General features: G+C 47.6%; 1 long non-coding RNA gene across 2 annotated transcripts in view; it reads left to right on the top strand.

Moving 5' to 3' along the window:
* The first annotated feature begins 9,918 nt into the window (after positions 1-9,918).
* LOC139820693 (uncharacterized) overlaps positions 9,919-20,123 on the top strand; it is a 40,557-nt gene continuing 30,352 nt past the window's right edge. The window contains exons 1-2 of one of the 2 annotated variants that reach the window (XR_011734087.1): positions 9,919-10,055; positions 13,156-13,420. This is a non-coding gene — a long non-coding RNA (uncharacterized lncRNA). Of the gene's footprint in view, positions 11,699-13,155; positions 13,421-20,123 lie in introns of both variants that reach the window. The other variant, XR_011734086.1, reaches the window with a different exon arrangement.

The following is a 20,123-nucleotide window of genomic DNA, read 5'->3' as shown; positions in this document are numbered from 1 at the left end:
AAGGGAACGGCTATCTCCTCTGTCTTTCCTTCGCTCTCTTTAGCTCTCTCCGACTTCCTCTGCCTCCTTCTCCCTTTCTCCCTGTCCTCTATACATGTATGTGAAATATAGGTTGATATCGCGATAAATAATGAGGTGGCCTTCGTGGTGATGCCCGGGGCTGCCGCTACTGTGCTTCCACGATGTGCTCCCCCTCGCCTTGTCGAGCAAAACGCTCGCCTTGCGCTTGGTACGCCTCGATATAGCCGGCTCGGTTTTCCTCCGAACATCCCACGTAGAGCTGGTGCGCCTACACGCCGAAGATACATTTAGGCTCCAACGACGGGATAATCTCGCGAGTCGAGTGGCACCAAGTCGTTCCGTTTAGCGAGTATATTTCTTCTGACATCGCACATGTCGAAGATCAAGTTTTTTTATGAAATTGCAAAGCAATCGATTTTCTATTCGCTTCTCGCGATGGAATATCTTGCGGGACCCAAGTTCCTGCGCGCCCAGTCGGAGCCGCCGACTTATACACGCGATTACGCGCTCGACTTTATACCACCATCCTGGCTCGCTGTCGGACCGGAGGTCGAGGCGCGTGAGTTATATCATCGAATCGCATGTCGTTACACGCGCGCGTACCACAGCCGGTCTCACGCGGACCGTGCCTAATTATCGGCGGGCGGTCGAGTGTGAGCGCGCACCGCACACGACGCGGCCGTAATGGAACGGGACGATCTATTTGTTGAAGAGGCGCGCACCGGTGTCCGGGGAGATCCGTGATCCACGTCCCTCTCGGGGATGTTCTTTCTCCTCTATACGGGGGATCTCCCCCATTTCTCGACCCGGGGCCCGGCCACGAGAGCGGTGATGCGAGTCGTCGCGACTCGCGTATACGAACGACGTTTTTCTGGAGGCGAACGGTTTCGCCGTTTGCGACTTGATTAGTGGTGCCCGACTTTGATGTCCGTCGGCCGGTTCCGTCCGGATTCCGGTTAATAATGCACGAGATTCGCCGTCGGGTTATTTCCCGGAAATCAATTATGCGGGGCAAGTTTATACGGCGCGGCGGAGAGCGATCCTCGGGAGATGCGTCCGTCCTCGATTTCTTAACACCGAAATTTTTTTTACTCAAGACGCAATTAGTAAATCAGAGTCCCCGTTTATTAACAAGAATGAAATGCCTGGGAGAACATAAGTCCTCCAAATAAAATAATATGCCCCCGAATGAATTAAGCGTCATGAAACCTTTAGAAGAATGGTAGGTATAGCGAATTTACAATACGCATTCCTAATTGATTTAATTGTCATCAGTAATGTTTCGTCACTCTCAATTTAAATAACACGCTTAATTTCCTGACGCCCAATTAGGGCATAATTGCGCGTAGCGCCGCGCGATTTTGCTGATTGCTACCCACGATCGTCGGTAGATTAATGTGACTGGCGTTTAGCGGTGGGAAACCGTGGCACTTGCGTGCCGCACCGCGCGCGATCTCAACGTCCGTCTCCGTTCTGAAAATGACAATTTTTCACTCGGTAGGTGCGATCGGATCATTACCTCGAACTAATAGAACATTTTAATAACAAGTGCGAGAGAAAGAGAGAAAAAGAGGGGAAAGTACTCGGATTACGTATTGCGCGTACAATCGCTACACTCGTATCACCGCGCACGCAAGTACATACATACGCGCACCACCAAGAGAATAATGCACAATATCTAATTATGGGCGACGGTATAGAAGGATCGCACGCGCTTTTACGACTAATGGAGCGAAACGACCTATTCGCTGCAGCCACAGCGAGGCAAGTACGTAACTCGTATCCGCGCGCAGTTAATCAAGACGTGGGACGTGTGTCTTTCTCTCTCTCGTCCCGATCTTTCCTCTCTTCTTATTATTTTCACCTACCGATGTGTCCCGCGAGAACGGCACGGCGGTATCCGACAACGCGGCGATAACAAAAATGAGACGCCACTAATTTATTCAGCCGGACAGGCTCTCCGAAAGTATTCGACCGGCAACGTTATCCGTCTCATTACGGATGCTCGCTTATTCACGCGTTGAAATCTATCGATAGTCGGTGCGACGCAACGCGACGCGGCGCATTGGAGATTAATTTCGATATATCACTCCGGAATCCCGCTTGCGAATTCTGTGTACGAGCGTGTCTAATGGAGCGAAACGATCTATTGTTAGACATCGGACTGTTACGTTACCAGATACTTGTCTACGTCACCTTTCACCGGTAATGTCTGAGGTACTCGAGATCCGCATCACGTTGCGTCTCTCTCTCTCTCTCTCTCTCTCTCTTTCTCTCTCTTCGTTCAACAAGCAGTTTATATGTGTATACGATAACTACATGTTGAAATAATCATCGCTCATTGTCAAGAATGATGCAGTATCGCGCGTGACGATTGTTTCTCAGCAGGAATTTCTTCACGATATCGAAATAACAAATTCATCGAGCAAAATATTCCGCATTATGATCCAATCGTCGAGTATACGGAGCCTACATCTTACATCTTGACTTGTATGAAGATGCCACAGTACATTACATTTCATTCCGATATCCCGTCCTTTTCTTCCTCAATTAAAATTACTTCGTATTCATGTGAGCATCAATCTTTTTTAAAACGGAGTATTTCAAGTTTTCCCACGTTTTAAACAACCGCATTACAAACGCGCTTCGTGGATTCTTCGGTGATTAAACGCCGTCCGTAAAGTGATTAACATCATTTTAGTCGGTCATTACTCGCTACACGACGACAGCATCTTTTTTTCTTTGCCCATGGCAAATATCCGCGAATGATTAAATCTACGCTTCTGCGGCAGGTATACACGGTAACGAAGTCGGCGGTCGGAGAGGTGTCGCGGACACTGTTAGATTTATAGCGCTTTTGGATTCCAACCGCGCATTCAAATGTAATTATACCGACAGCAGCCGAGCGGGGTAACACGCGCGACGCGATGCGACGCGCCGCGCTGCGCCGCGCGTTCATAAATTGACAGGGCGGTCGCACGTTCCTGTTCCGAACCTGTTCCGCGCTTATTTTACGCGCGAACGAGAGGAACACACCGCGCGTGTCCTCCGAGGAAGCGGTATCGCGGGAGAAGCGCGGCTTTGATTTCTTCGTCGCATGAGAAGTCAGAAGCACGCCGGACACTTAGATGGCTTCGCGGGAAACGCGCGAAACGTTGTTGCAGCGAGTTTCTTTTAATAAACTTGCCTTATAGTGTGTGATATACATTTACACATCAATTTAAATCAATGTTGCGCCAATAAAACGGAAACCGCAGCAGGCTGATCCGATTCATTTATATGAGGACCAAGGATCGCTATCGTCCAGCTGGTCTAGCACTATCGGCGATTTTATATCAAATGACATTCCGGTCACCGTAACTTTGCGACTTCGATTCAATCTATAACTTTTACATTCAGGATTAAACGGTTCGGTTTCCTCCTCGATATCTTGATCTCTCGTTCTGGATAATCTCAACTTGTATACATTATTCGCCAATGGAATTAGAATACTATCGAGGAATCTATCACACATATATAGATTTAATCTGCGATATGCAATAATAAACCGCATTTGCAACTTGTTTAATATTAATTAATACGCCCCTTAAATAACTAAATTTCTGTAGCATCGAGTTTTAAATACAGTTTAAATACTGGGTATTTTAATTCAAGCGTCGATTTGAAATCGACGTTGTTTATTTCGAGCGTGGTCTGCGACCTGCGTAGGTAGACAGACGATGCGCATCCAGCTTGAGTAAAACGACACCGCGGACACGCTAATGCGTCCGATTTGAATTTATGGTTTCTTCCCGTCCGCCCCTGTATATCGCGTCTGCACTCCACCGGCGCGAGAGTGATTAGATTCATGCGTTTCCAATTAACACGTAGCGTCCCGGGATCATCGACACCTCGGCGAAGACGCCGGGAACGCGGCGCAGCTCTCGTTGCTTCTTTTCTTTTCGTTCCCTTCGTGCCTTTTCACTCGCAATTCCAGAAACGAGACAGTTGCGGAAACAGAATTACGACTTGCGACACTTGACACTCAACATTTCCATAACAAAAAAAAATCTTGACTCCGCGACTTAAATACTTATTATGAAAACTTAATGCAATGAAAGTAAAGTATGTAGTTATTAATAAAAAAAAAGTATAGAGCTTTCTTGTGAATATATGTCGTTACTAAATTGCGCGTGATCGTTCTTAGCAAGGTGGTTAGTCTATTGTCATCAACGAAACGCGTTTTTTCCGCGTGCATATGGAAATAGAAAGCTATTCCATAAGGATATTCAAACACGATGAGATGCACCACTCATGTACACAAGTACGTGAGCGGCATGGAAGTCGATCGGAGCAGCACTCAAAACAACACTCGCGATTTTCACTTGGCAAGCGAGAATCACTCTTCGTGCTACAGCAATACTTCTTCCTAAAAAAAAATCTAAGCGCGTGGAAAAATTCAAGAGGCAATGCATCATACATAATGCTCGGGTTATATAGCGCGGCGAACTTTTACAAGCGGTTCTTCGTAATAGATGCGTCATAATCGGTCGTAAGCTCCGCAACGCGCATACAGACGCGCAGTCGATGAAAAACGGGAGTCTATTGACTCCCATGGCATTAATCACCGAGAAGAAGAGCGCCCGTCGAGCCTAAGGAGGGCACTTAAAGCGCACTTTGGATCTCCGGCCGTGCGCGCGCCTTTATCCGCGCGGGACATTAAAAAATTAGCGGTTAAGACACGAGCGAGGGTTTTATAAGCCGATAGCAAAGAACAGAGACAACTCGTGCGGGCTTTCGCGTAATTAAATGCAAAATTAACGGAGTCGAATCGGTGATTGGACGTAATGACGATCTTTTGAGACAGAGAGAGATCGCGCGTGTTCCTTCTCTTCTCCCCTGTGCTCGCCGATGCATACGCGCCATAATTTGATTGCGATTTATGAGTAATTAATTCGCGATCTCTCCGTCCGTTATATCGCCGTTTCAACCTTTCTCTTCCGTTCGTTATTTCGCTCTCTCTTTCTTTCAATATCGACCCCCATTTCTTTCGGGTTTACGAGGTACGATCGTTGCATTTGAGCGTAATCCTCGAGAGGATCCGAAGATAACAGTTGTACTAACAAGTTATCGCAATTATCATGCGCTCACGTACACAGCCGAAAGTTTAAGAGTAGGCACTCGTAACTTTAATATTTTTTAATTGCAGAGTCGTGGATATGTACACCGATCATCGCGTTTTTTACTTTCTCCGTGCCACTTAACACCATTGCATGTACCAACATCCACCGTCATCGACGTTCCAGACTTAACGATCCGATTTCAAGATGCAAGATTGCGAAAATCAACAATTTCACTTTATATCGCAGTATTTCCTCATATCAATGATTTAAAATTCGCGTTGAATTAATCGCAAGAACGGAATAAATATCGAAAGTGCGTGTGCAATAATTTCAATATCCTAAAAATATCAACAATTTCAGCATCGAATTTATCATCGAGGATTTATGGACGTTCCATTGATCGATCAGTGATACGCACACACATTTAAACTAATCAATGAGCCGTTTAGGCGCTTTTATCTGTCGAGAAGATAGATAAAGTCGAAATTCTTTTCTGCTGAGTGTGATTTGCGATAGATACGAGAAACCAAATTCTTATTTCGGTGCTCATTTATCTTGCGGCTTCTCAATTGCGCAATACCACCGAGTATCCTTCGATCGTGAGGAAGTAATGTGCAGAAAGGCGGACGAGTAAAAACAAACGCACGTTGGAATTTCAATCCTAATCTCGCGCATTATCCCGCATTCTTCTAAACGCTAAAATGTTTCTACTCGAAGTCGGGAATCGCTGAAGGCCGGTGCATTGACCGATTTATATATTTCACGAGCGCTCGATTCCTCTCGCTCGCCCTCGTCCAACCTTGCCATAAGAATTTTTCTTTATCTCGCTCGCACCCGGGCTGTTATTGATGCCTCCATTTATGTATCAGAGACGTCGAGCGAAATGAGTAATGTCGCTATTAACCCCGGCCGGAAATCTTACATCTCAATGTATCCCGAATCTCGTTATACATTGCCGCCTCTTCGATTTCGTCCACCGTGACCGATACTACGATCGATCGCGCTGTGACACGCTTCGATATCTTTTTTCTTTTTTTTTACCGGAGATATTTTCCTCAGTAAAAACCATGCGCAAGAGAATCTCATAATCTCCTTAATGTTAAAACTTGCAATTGTAATCTAAAATATTGCTAACTAATCTCCCTTTGATTTACTTAATCTAAATATGTTACTATTTTAAGACACTATTACTTCGTGCGTTAAGGAATTCTATTTTTATTGAATACTTCAGTGCCAATAAAACAAAATCGTTTACAACATGAAAAGTAAGAAAAGCATCTGAAAGATCCCTAAAAGCACTTTTTATATTTTATATGTTTTACATTTTGTGATAATCTATTATTTTTCTCCTGACTTTAGAGGCATTAGAGATAATGTTCAGCGTGGTTTTTGAAGTTGAGATACACTGTAGAAATTAGTTCAATGATGATAATTCCTTTGTGATTAGTGAACGCCCATTTCTCTCGATATTCGTTATGACAAGCGATATGTCGCTCGAGGTGGAGCTAATGCTTCGTGACATTAATCTAACGCGTCTCGACAGATCGTGATATCTAGGATGGTGATGTATCTTGTTAGGAGAAGAAGTGTGTTGCTATATATCTACTTTATTCATAAATAACATTATAGTTACAAAAACGCGATCCAATTCTTAGCCCTTTGTCGAATCTCATCGCAAAAAAAAACAAAATTTCTTTAATATGCATAGCAAATAAATGAAGACTAATTAGATCGTTTAAAAAACTTCGAAATTTCTCTAATAATATTTCTAGCAATATAACACAGTTATACCATCTTTCCGATGAAGAATATATACAGTATATTCTGAAAAATCCTGTGTATATACTGGATAATTGCGAATTTCGTGCTGCGAAGAGAAAAGATGGTGAAAAAGATAACCTTGTATCAAAATTCATAAGAAAAAACAAACTTGATGAGGTAGACGAGGGAAAAGGGGTATAGAGTAAAAAAGATAGAGAATAGAGACAGAGAACGGCATCAGGATATTGCCAGGAGTTACGAACGCATTACCGCGAGCTGGCGAAGTGTCGAGCATGTTTATGCCCCGGATCGCCGGACTCCCGATAGTCTCTAATGGGCCACGACCATGCGCTGCGGTAAACTCCGTCCCTCTTCTCCGCCAGCTTCGCACGGAAAAGCTTCCCGTCAAGCCTACCCTTTGTCGTTTCTACACCCATCCACGGCTGCGATCTACGTACATATTTCGTTCCCCCGGGAGAGGTAGGACCGGAACCTTAATTGGTAATGGTACACAGGGCGGACGTCGAGCGGGGCCTTAATTGGGGATAATATAAGGCAAATGCAGAGATACGATTGCAGATGAAATTACGGAGGCCCCCGCGCGCGGAAAGGACGCGCTCGGGGGCCGCCTCTTTTTTTATAATTCGTATAAAGGGTTTCAATTACGGCGTTAATTGCCGCCGACTGTTCTCGGTTTTGTGTGCGCGAGAAACGAGGCGTAAAACGAAAGAGGGAACGCAAAAACGATAAAAACGACAAAAACAAAACAGATCGAGCAACAAATCCAGAATCAATTTCAAGAATCAAAGACAAAAATATGGAAGAACAGATTGCTTTCTTGTCCGGCGGAGGAAGGACGCGCGTGCCTGAGGATTCCCGAGAAGAGAGTTCAATGTTACCTAAAAATTCCAGCAACGATCGAACATGGTAAGAGAGTCATGCGTGTAGAGAGCCCGGTGTTGCGTGCACATCGCAGCCTATTTGAATTAAAAAGGGTAGAGAGCGCCCCCGATAATGCCAGCGACTGTCGGCGGGGCCCCGAATTGCCGGGGCCCACGAAGTGAGATGAGTTTAGCGCTACGGAATAATCATTCCATGCCGATCCCGGCATAATTCCCGGAGCGATTGCTACCGGACGTGATTCGTGGTTGCATTTGCATAAACAGCATCCACCGCGCTGCAGCAGCGGCGAAGGAGGGGAAGGGGCGGGGGGATAAACTCTCCTCGTCTCATTACCCGCCAGGAGTGTTAGTGCGCGGCTAGGGACCTTCTATTTTTATTTTCCCCTCTTCGTCTGCCTCTCCGCGGCTCTCGTCAATTTCGCTTCTCGTCCTCTTTCAGACTTCGCTCGGAGATATCTCGCTCGGACTTGGCTGGCCAGTCGCGCTGAATACAGGAAAGCGATCGGCTTAAGACAGGGGGGCAATATTACGTCGTGCGGGAGATCGGATGAAAATGAATGAGGCGATGCATTTCTGCGGTGAATATATTACGCGGCGCGCGAAGAGTGCACTTAATAATGAAGCTGATAAATACATACGGGGAAGCGCTTTCGAGTTATCGATTAAGCCTCTTAATTTTTGCATACGTACTAATAAACAATCCGCTTTTGAAGAGAGAGAGAAATTCGCGGGGGGAACTGAAATAATGCTAAAGGCTAAATGAAACGTACATATACCGCGTTGAGTGAAACGTCTCGACGTATATGCGAATTAATAACGATTCCGTTTCGAGACACCCCCGGGGATAAGACGACGCGACGCGGGATCGTCGCGTCGCGTCGCGAGAGCTAATTACGAATGCACGCGGGTTCCACTCGTGCCATCGTACAAATTAGGGTAAAGGTAAAAATCGAGTGCGCGGTGAACGGGCTCGTGGAGGCGGAGGGGGGTAGGGGTTCCAGGCGAAATTCGCGGTGAGCGAATACCGCGGAACGAAAGAACGAGAGGGAATGATAAAGAGACGCGCGACGGAAGGTCCTCCTTCGCGGGAAAAGAGGGAGGAGGGGGAGGAGAGAGAAGAAAACAACGAGGCGAGTAGATGCATGCGTATATGTGAGCGAGAAGGAAGGAGCGAGGGGCGCGGTTATCGGCAGGTAAGTGCCCTCCCGTGTCGAGATAACACCGACACCATGGGCGACAACATCATCCACGCCGGCGAATCGTACAAACGTAATCCCCGGCGCGTCACTAGATAACAACCGGTAGATAGATCCGTCCCGCTTCCACTCAACGCGGCTTCCTCTCTTTCGCTCTCTTTCCGCGCGTCCGCGTTCTCTCTCTCTCTCTCTCTCTCTCTCTCTCTCTCTCTCTCTCTCTCGTTCTCGCCGTCTGTGTATTGGCGCCGAGAGGGGAGATTCACCGAAAGCGATGGGAGTAAAGAGGGAGAACGAAGAGCAAATTGACACGTCATCTCTCTTGAGTAGCAAGCGCCCGATTGCCGACAAAAGAAAGCGGGGCTCGATCCGTGGCGATACGGGCGATACACCCTCGGTAATACCTCTACGCGGTAGGAAGGGAAAAAAGGGAGGGGTAAGACCGAGGGCGATGTTAAGCCAAAAGTCAAATATTTCACGATTTCTGATATTACATGCACATCCGGGAAAGAGAGTTAACTCCATTTATTTCGCTGCTCCAGCTTCGTTAGCGCGTATAAGTGTAGATTCTTAAATAAACCCACATATTTGGCAAACATTTCTGAATGAATAATACAGTACGCAGTCGGAAAGTCGTTTAAACTCGGATAATGCGATCACACCTCGTTATCGCAATCAAACAGCTACATGCACGTTCTCTAACGAACCAGGTATGAGGGTATCGCGCGGTATACCGCAGATATCTCCGTTAGAAAGAGATCCATCATCATTCAGACAGATCCCGTCCCGATAACTACCGGATAATATATTAATTTACTCTCGGAGCAACACTTCACGGCTGAAAAAGCGCCGAAGAGGGAGAAGCCCTCGAGCGATTCCGATCCGAAGCGGCGGCGACACGCGCTGTCCCGATTCGAAAGAGAAGAAGAGTATCGGACTCGGAGGCGCGCAGAGTTCTCTTCCTTTATCCGTCGAAGTTTCTTTCTAATCGTCAAATCACCGACACGCGTGCGTGTGACACGCATGTGCGTAGATCCGCCGTGTCGGGGCGTCAACGACGCGCGGGCGACGCGCGTGTGAGTGCATCGGATTCGAGAGAGTCAGGACTCTCTCGAGTGCATCCTCTCTCCTTGGACTCCTATCGTACGGACCCATCGCTTTCCGTTCGCGCCGGGCCTTGTCCCGTGTCGGTCATTATCGGCACTCATTATATTGGAACCGATCAATCACCTCACGTCCGAACCTCCGCCGGCAACCACCTCTCTCTTTTTCTCTCTTTCGCTCGCGGAGAGAGTCGCCAAGGTATCCGGATCCACGTGAAGGCACCGGGGCACACCCGCGTGCATCGTCGGGACGAGACCTATCGTCTCTCGGAGATACGCCATCGAAAAAAGCCCGGGGAGTTGCGGGCTAATTACAATGTTTCGTAATAATGTTCTGTGCCACGCGGTAGATTGCAAATTATTTGGATACAAAAAAGGCGTACACCTCCGATCCCCGCCCGGCGTAATGGTCCGCTCGCCGAGCTTATGGCAGTAAAAAACGCTTTGCGAATACGCTTTCTCAGTCGGCCGAGTCCGAGCACGATGATTCCCCCGATGATCTTCATGCCGATCTCCGTTCAAACTTAATAACGCGGCACGGCGACAGTGATCGGTAGATTGTCGTATTTATTAACCTTCTTATTGTCAAGTTTTTTTTCTCCTAGCATAATATTACGCAGCTCTCGTTTAATATAGAAAGTTGAAATAAAGTTCTGTTGTACAGATTTGGTAACCTCTTCCTGCGCTCTTAAAAGAGCCGCTGTACACATGCCACAATTTATAGTCAACAAATAGCCGCATAACACTTCAGTTCAAGTATTTCTAGCAAGTAATGCTATACGCGCTGGAAGTAGAAGTATTATGTACGTATCATAATATCCGCCAACTATTAATTTCAAATCAAGTACTGTTTCGCTCGTTTAGTGCTACTTAATGCAAGTGGATAACGTCCGGTTTGCGTCGTGGAACTCGCTAACGTGAACTTCATTCGAGGCAAGGCAAGAAGCGCATCGTACGGGTTTTGCCACGCTACGGCACTGTCGGCGAGCGCACAACCGACGGTATAATGACCGCGGTATAAATTCATAACGGTGTATCGCACACAGCGGCAACATAATTAGAAATTTTTCAATTCTCCCGCTCGCAGCAGCGGCTTGCGGCAGAATCGCGCTGGCGAACAACGATAAATCGAACGTTTCGTAATTGCCGTCTCTATTAATGCCGTTGTCGTACATGAGAAGTACAGAAGAGACTTCTGTGTTCTCTTTCGCGTAAATGTACGTGGTAACGTATAACAGAATATGACAATCCCGATCAGCAACGATCGGCTAACGCCGTTTTATGTTAACCAGGCGAAACAGCGAGGGAACATTCGTGACGCATTCACCTGTGAAAATTTATAGCTGACATTTCAGCAACGCTCGCGACGAGAAAAAGAAAACGAGAGAGAGAGGGAGAGGGAGATCGATGAAGCCTTCCACATAGGATCTCGCAACGGAATAGTTCGCGGAATCGCGGAGATTTCTTTCGCAGATTCGAGAAATAAGGAAAATGACGTTTCGAAAGGTGCCGAGGGTGCGGCGAGTGTGTGCATAGATCTTATCCGATTATCGTACCAATACTTGGAGAAGACGATCACGCGCGTGAAGGCGAAACGAAGAACGCCGCCTTATCTCGTAAGAGCGATCAATGGCAGTTTAAACCGAAGTAATTCGAATGGGATATTAAATCAAACAAGGATTAATAAATCAAGCGCGTCCATATTAAACGGCTCGGTCGACGAGCGCGTGTTGCATGGCGAATGCAGAAATAAAGGAATGTCGAATATCTATTCAGCATGGGCGTATATAGGTGTCGGCGAGGAAATGGGGCGTCGGGGGAGGGGGAGGGAGGAGGGAGGATGGGGCACCGCGGCATAACGAGTCCGGGACTGCCCCCGATGGCCGAGCGGTTGATTAGCAATTTTAAAAGCAATAAAAACGATTCATAATTCGTTGGCAGAAAAAGCGGCCGCGCTAATGAGAAACTGCCGCACTCGTATAGTGTGTATATATATACATATACATATACATATACATATACATATATATATATATATATATATATATATATATACAATATACACATATATCTATACATGTATATATACCTAACATAGATATATAATATATATATGTGTATAACATGTAGCCGTAGCTGATTACCTGCGCGTTATGGGGTGCACCACGCTTCGAAGAAATCTGGACGATTCCTTCCTTTCCTCCGCGCGTTATGAGAGAAGAGAGAGGCTCCTGCCGAAAACCTTCAAAACGTTCCACCGGAACTTGACGATGAGATTTCAGTATAATGGATATAACGCATGGGGTAAACCACGGGGCGGTGATTCCGGGGCGAGCCGCTAAATTGCGAGGAAATACTTTGTTACTAGACAGTGATGTACCGCGGACGTTTAATTAACTCTCGGCTTAATAACGATGTTACGATGCGATCGCGCACCGCGAGAAACGATCACCTGCGTGTGATCGCACGCGTATACTCGAGCGTATACTTGTGTGGGGCGCGCGCAAGCCCCCTTTTGCATTCGGGTAAATTGATATTTTTAATAAACGCAAGATGCTAATTAGCTTAATTACGCGTTACTACCGTTGTGCACTCTATCCCGACGCGCGGTACGCGTATACATGTGTGTACGCACGGGATTTGAAGACGAGATGATCGGACTTGGCCACTTACCGACGCACTCAGGGAGTGCTTCGGTGCCGCGATCGATCCCATTTCACGCCTACTCTCTCTTTCTCTTTTTCTCTCTTTTCTCTCATATACGTATCTCGAAAAAATATAATAACCATACCCCATACCCCAACGTTATCACGGGACATTAGAGTGTACTCAGGAAAGGGGAGTGGCGGGACCGAAACCGAAGTATCCGTGGCGGAGTATCGAAAAATAAAAATAAAAAAAGGTTGAAAACGGCGCGAAAGGCGGACAGAGCGCGACCGGGGCCCCTCTCGTATCTCGAGTGCTCCCCCTTTTCTGCGCTGCCGCAGCGTTATCTGCATAATTAGTTACTCCGAGTGTATATACACGCCGGAGAAACAGAAGCGACTCAATCCGTATTCTCTGCTCTTTTCAGGCCACGGAAGTTCGCCGAAGAGCCGAGAAAAAATAGGAGGAAAGGAAAAGAATCATCGGAGAACGAGGGGTCGCCCCCCGCAGGTCCGCCGTGTTGCCGCTCTAAACGTGCCCCGCCAGATATTGCGTCTCGATCAGGCAATATTTTTTCGCGGTAGATAGCCGGGAGATAGCAGCGAAAAAGAGCGAGATTGAGATGAGGAGAAACTGGAAGATGCAGGGAAAATGGCGAGAGCGATACGTACACATTACGCAGCTATGTAAATGTAGGTATGTGTATATTTTACACTATCGTCCGTCTCTCGGTACGTTTTTTAATTCAGAAGTTGTCTGCTTGTTCGCTAAAACGTGCCGCAATTTCTGATGCCACTGATCCCGTGTACCTGACTCCAAAATGAACGTAAACTACGCTCGCGTTCTTTCCGACCGACATGGAAATGCGCGAAAGTGGGAAAACCCCGGCGAGTGAACGCCGTTTACATAATTTAACATTCGTATTGAAATCTCTCGAGAATCTCAAAACTTGGCCTCTGCCGATTTTATCACGCCTCCGGCTGCACAATCGGTCACAACTAATTTGGCACGGACGCGTAAAACCCGTAAAATCAGATTTTTTAGAAATTTTTCTAAAAAATATTGAAAGAGGAAGAAATGTATTTTCTTTCCCCTTTTTGCTGTCAATCACCGGAGAGTCTTGAAAAAAGAAATCTGGGCGCGTCACAATGTGTCACAAGGCAGACTTGCGCTGGTCGAGGAGCATACGCCGAGCTAATTATTCAAGGTTGTCATCGATCTTCTCATCAGGTGGGCCGATAAGCGTTTCCACTGTGAAACGTCGGCAAAAGTCACCCGGTCGCGACCGTTACGTGAAACGATTTGCATCGCGCCAGATTTAATTGGACTCAGTCGGCTTCTCTCTCCGTCGGGTATACAGAAGGTTAATTATTTATATATAATTGAAGGTATACGACACGTGCGCGCGCGCGCGCGTAGCATGGTGGTAGATCGCGCCGATTGCGTATTTCGTCATCAATAAAGTTTTGCAAAGGTAGGGTCCTCGTGCGGTATCGCCTCTCATCTACGAAAACATCCCGAGGCCCCGGGTCCCTTCTTTTTTCTTTTTCCTCTTTCTTCTTTATACGTATCCACACACATGCACGCGTCATCTTTTCCGCTCTCTCTCTATCTTCCGTTGTCTCCCTTTCACCACGGACGAGCCCTATACAAACTTGAGCCGTACGTATAAGCGCGTGCACCGATTCTGGCAAAAGTGACCTGCAGTCGCATTAATATCACCCGAGATGATAAATTACACTCGAAACGCGGTTTTGGCTTATTTTTATTTCCGTGGCAGCGTCTATCGCGCGTCTCCATTACACACGGATATACGTACACATATACATATGTGTAACTCTGTCGCCCTTATCGCGTACACGCATTGAATCGACCGTGCAACGTATGCGGACGAATCGTAGCACCCTTGCAATTACAGAAATGAACGATGTACTAAAGAGATGGTATCGCTCCATCAAAAGCCGATATACTCTGCCGTTCCTTCCGTTCGATATTCCGGCAACGCGCTCGATCCGTCGAAAATATTCTAATTAATACAATCGATCGTTCGCGTTGATAAAGCGTCATCGAAAAGTGTCGCGCGAGTGCCTTTAAATTATTAAAAAGAAGTTAATGATACCTCGGGAAGAAATTAATATTCCATCAAATTTTTTCTCGTGGCATCTGTCCTCCTCGCGCTTTTATCGCGTCTCGCGCGTCTCCGCGTGCCTGAGACGCGCGGATTCAATTAATTCGCGAATTTGCACTCCTTTCGCGCGAGGGTCCGCGTCAACGCTTGCGACGTGTGATTTATCGCGCCGCGACTATATTATATAATATAATACACGTACAGCTGACATACACGGCCGTGTGTCTCGACGTATCGCGGAAATGTTTTACCATATGACTCCCGCGTCGAATACCTAGGCTACAGCAGATTCCAGATTTCCGACATACGTATGTCGACAGACGCGCACGAATCCATGCGAGGGAGAGATTTATATTCCCTCGCGAGATCTTCGCGAGTAGTTCGCCCGGCGCTGACATTTACGGCGTACGTGTGCATATGCACACATACGTTTAGGACGTTTAACATTTCGCCGGCGTGTTCGATTTCCCTTATTTATGTTGCGCGGGCTCTCGCCTACCTCCTCGGCCGATTTGTTAGGTAAGTTGCCCGGTGCCATATACGCGAGATTAGTAGATGCTAGATACACCCGGTGGAATTGGTCAATCCCGCGGCGCGGCGGCTGGATCTCCTCTCTTCTGCATTGCCCGCGGCGAACGCTGGCCGTCTCTCACGTTCCGATTGCTGTACACTCTTTTATCGCGACGACGTCTCTCGCAAAGTTCATCATCTCGCGCGTTGCGTTGAAGACAGTATTATATCTATCGCGTGGTATTATATGCGGGCGTTGTTAAACAATTCTTTGTCGATTATCCATTGCGAAATCACATGCCGGTGTAGCCGGACGATCGCCGATGGAGTGCCAGGTGAAGCGCACAACTTAAATCAAACGGATAATAATTATCATCTAAACCGAACGACATAGTAATAACGTACTTAGAATCTCTTCTGATTTTTCTTTTCAAATATAAATGCATGAATATGAATACGTGGAACAATATTTTTAAGTACCGTTCTGCGGCACGAAGGATTAAAATACAACAGTCGGATTAAAGTAAGCTTGCAGTAATCTATCGCTTGTTATTTTACTCTAATCGTTCTTGAGACAGAAAGTTCCCCTTTCATTTTAGAAAAACGCGAGGATGAAAAACAGAGAAAACAAATATATTTCTCAAATAAACTTATTATAAGTAGGATTTCGCTAGAACGGCAGAAGAAGACGAGAACGTGACGCAAAAGGGAGAAGCGGAATCGATCGAATGGATTACGGAAAGGTTTACGAGGACGACCTAATCAGTATCGCTAATGCACCGATCCATCATGCGCGGGACGACCGCGCCGAGATAAAGCCCGTGTGAGACGCGTACACACGTCCCCGGCTCCCGCGACCAAAGGTGGACCGGGTCCTCGGTAGACGAGGGATCGCCGATACGGGTGGTGGCCGATCCTTTTGGCGACAGGTGCTCGACGGGAGAGCGCCTCCTCCCCGTGCGACCTTACGGAGGTGCCCAGCCGCATACCTGCCGGCACGGCATGGCACGCACGTGGGGTCCCGGCACGACGCACACGCGTAAACACTCCGCGTCGCGCCGCGGCCGGTCGGTCTCGCTCGCGGCGAGAATGTACGCGTGTGAAAACGAATCCCGGGTGGCGCGCCGTGCCGCGTTGCGCATCGCGAGCCATCGAAAGTACAAGCGGCGAGAGTCGATTTTATTCCGAGGTGCCAGCTCCGATGCAATCGAAAGCTTCTCGTCACTCTCTCATCGGGAAGTGATATTATCATTTTTATCCGCGTGATGGTTCTCGAATCTACAGTTTAGGGATATGTGGAACGTTCGCCAAAAAGAGATTGGACCATAATTCATTCTTACGCGACACGTAATTTATCCATTGATTTACGCGTGAGTCTTGAGAGTTGAGAGCAAAATAAAATTATGGAAACGCCATCTCCTGATGCAATCCGAGACGACGTAAAGCGATGTAATTATATCGAATAACGAGTAATAATGATTTATAACTCAATCCCGAAGTTCTAAGGATCCACAGCCTCTGACATAATCACAATCGTGGAACCTCCCGGCGACAGGTGCTGGATGGGGAGTGTATATTTCCCTTGGATACACGCGTATATACACGCGTATGCGCGTACGACGCATATACTAATACACAAATAAAGCGTGCCTTAAGACCTAATTAAAATTCATTATCTGACGCTTTTCAGTTCACAATGCCGACCTAGGTTTGAATTTCAGGTGGAAATCGCGGGGCATAATAACGGAAGATTAATCAACGGTGTTGGCGCAAAAGCCGGCGCAGGCCCGTTTTGCAAGGTGGAATCCAAAGAACTGACGAGGGGCACCGACGAGGGTTCTCTCTCTCTCGCGATATACTGCGCCTGCAGCGGCATTGCGCAGTGCCTTCCAAGAAGAAATCGTTAATGAGCCAGCGCACGCGCGCTTTTAAACGGCGCGACGCTTCCACCTGACGTCCTCGCGATAAATAAGCGACGCGATTATAATCGCGGCGTGTCCGCAATTATGCAAAAATCCGCGATGAGCGCGCGTTATAACATCAAATCATCAAGCGACGCGACAGTCCCCGGCGGACTAATTAACCCCGTCTTAAAATATTGCCGGTCAGATCGGCGCGCCGTAACTTCACGGCGACTACGTCCGGCTCCGTGACATTTCGCGAAAGAGGAGAGATGTCGACTCCGCTCCGAGTCATCGTATCTATATTAGTCCGCAATTAAGACTCGGAGACTCGCGCGTCTTTAAAAGGGTGTTATCGCCGCCCGCGCGGACACGACTCTCTTTAATAACATTATTTCGCCGTCAAGAATTTCGACGACTCTGCACCGGTGCACTCGAGGACGCACCGAGGACGAAATCTCCAAATTGGTATATATGCCGACCGGTTTTCCACGAAGCGCGATAACGCCGTAAACCCGACAGATGTTTCTCGACACCGGGACAGATTACGACTTGTTCCCCGCGATCTCGTAACTAAGGGGGAAAATGAGAATGACGGAACAAAGAAGATGAAGAAACGAAGCCGGAAAATGATGAGAAAACTCGCTCTCAGTCTTCTTTTCCTTCTTATTGTTTTCCTTTCACTTTCACGTGCTTCCAGATTTCAAAAAATTGCGTTGCTACAACGATTTGAGAACATCCGGTTCCGACGTTAATGACGCAATTACCGATGCGGCTGCGAGATAATTTCCTTTTCGTTCGTACGACTGATCCGAATTAACGATACGACGCGACTCTGGCGGGAATCGAAGTGCACGATTGCGAGAGAAAAAGAAGAAAAGAAAGGACGACTTTGCGGTCCAGTGGCACGGAATGCGTCAGGCCCCGGACTAGGATAAGACCAGCTTAGAGATTGCTGCGTTTACGGCCAATAAAGTCGGCTTCTTGTCAGCCGTTAACATGTCAGCCCCAGTTTTTCATCGACGCAATCTCTTTATCTCGCGTTTACCCTCTCCTTCGCCCTTTATCCTCTCAGCGTCTTCACCATCGCATCTCACCCTGTCACTTCTTATTCCTCCATTTCTGATTGTCTGCACACACGCGTGCCACATTTCAGACACGATTCACGATTTCTAAAAGACGCAAGAAGAATCAAGGAGGTTGCAACGCGAGAGAGAAAGAGACGTAGAGAAGTAATCTGACATCGATCTACTTAATATATCGCATCTCTAGACATCTATTTATATACTCGTCGTATTTTCTGCCCGGCCTATTTCAATTTTATTTTATCGCGACGTTAACATTTGAATAACAGTGATCAAGAAGCGTATAAACGTTGCAATAAAGAGATCCCGACAAATCACACGGTTGTACGCAAACTGTCAGTTTAATTAAGCATATGGTCGAAGAATCATTACGAGTTAATCGCGAAATGAAAAATGCCACATTGTCGTTAGAGATTGTAAGAAAATTGCATGAATCCCGTTAGATAGGGGAAGGTGTAGTGTCTTAGCGCAGCGGAAGGAGACGCGAGAAATGCAATCTCGCGCCCACGTTCGGGATCCTCTTCCGGTACGTCCCTCTCTCACGATCCCTTCGATCCGCGCCGATCTGTTTTCGCGGATACGCCAGATCGGCCAATCGGTCGATCGCGCGCGGCTATTCCGGCGTAAACGGCGCCCGGCGCCAATTCCATCGCTAGAAATCGCCGATTATTGCGGACGATCGGCCGATCTACGATCTTGACCTCGCTACGTGCCGGCAATTCCGCTCGCTCTCTCCACGGCGCGGCGCCGACGTGGCGAAAAATCTTGACCGCGACTGTATCTTAACGGAGAGTAAACTGCGCGAAATCATTCTGCCCATCCCGTTAAGATTATGATAATAATATTCCCCCGCGGAGACGAAATATCGTCGTGATAGACATTCGATATTTCTCGCTCGGGACTTGCTTAATCCCACCGGATTTTTTCTCCCGCCATATGAAACTCAGCAAGACGAATAATTAGCCGGGCGAGGAGAACGAAAAGTATCCTCTCCTCTCTTCTCCTCTCCCGCGCGCGCGCGGTTTCTCTTCTTCCCGTCGAAGCAGCGGCGAGGACAGGTTTAAACGATCGTCATAAACGATAAACTCGCTAAATTATTGGACGAGGGGCTCCGGCGCGATCGGCCCCCTCAGCAGAATCGCTCGCCGCGCGCGAGTCTGCGTGTCCCTCGCAAATCCACCGGCATGCCGTGTAGCATCGTCGTCGCGTGAATCCCGGTCTACGACGCTCTCGAATTAATCGGGCTATGAGAATCGGAGAAAGACGTACGCTCTTGTGTATCCTCGCGCCGTGTCCGTTTTGTACGCGCGAATACCGCAACTGCATGGCGGCCAGGAGAAAGAAAGTGAGTGAGAAGCTTTCGCCTCTCAAACGCGGAGAGGACAGGTTTAAACGATCGTGGCGGGCGATAAAGTCATTAAATTATGGACAATGTCGAGGCGCTAACGCAGTCGCGTGCGCGCACATGCGTTCGAGCGTACGGCCGCGTACGCGGTATTGCCGCGACGCGTACGACAACTACGACACGACGCGTCGCGTTAATGCAAACATTTCTCCCACTTCCGCGACACTGAACGGATGGATGGACCGCAAAGCCCCTTTCGCTCCGCTTTTACGCGTCAATCTTCGCGCCTCGCGCACATACATTCCTTCCTCTCGCATTCCTTCCGCGTCGTGTCGCCGTACGTCTGCAATTTCGACACGCTATTGCACGCGTTTAAATCTCACATTATTGACGCGTCTCATTTCCGTGTGTACTCAGCCTAGTGTG

The sequence above is a fragment of the Temnothorax longispinosus genome, chromosome 10 (genome assembly GCF_030848805.1).
Source record: "Temnothorax longispinosus isolate EJ_2023e chromosome 10, Tlon_JGU_v1, whole genome shotgun sequence".
Lineage (NCBI taxonomy): Eukaryota > Metazoa > Arthropoda > Insecta > Hymenoptera > Formicidae > Temnothorax > Temnothorax longispinosus.
This window is presented reverse-complemented; position numbering and strand designations above follow the sequence as displayed.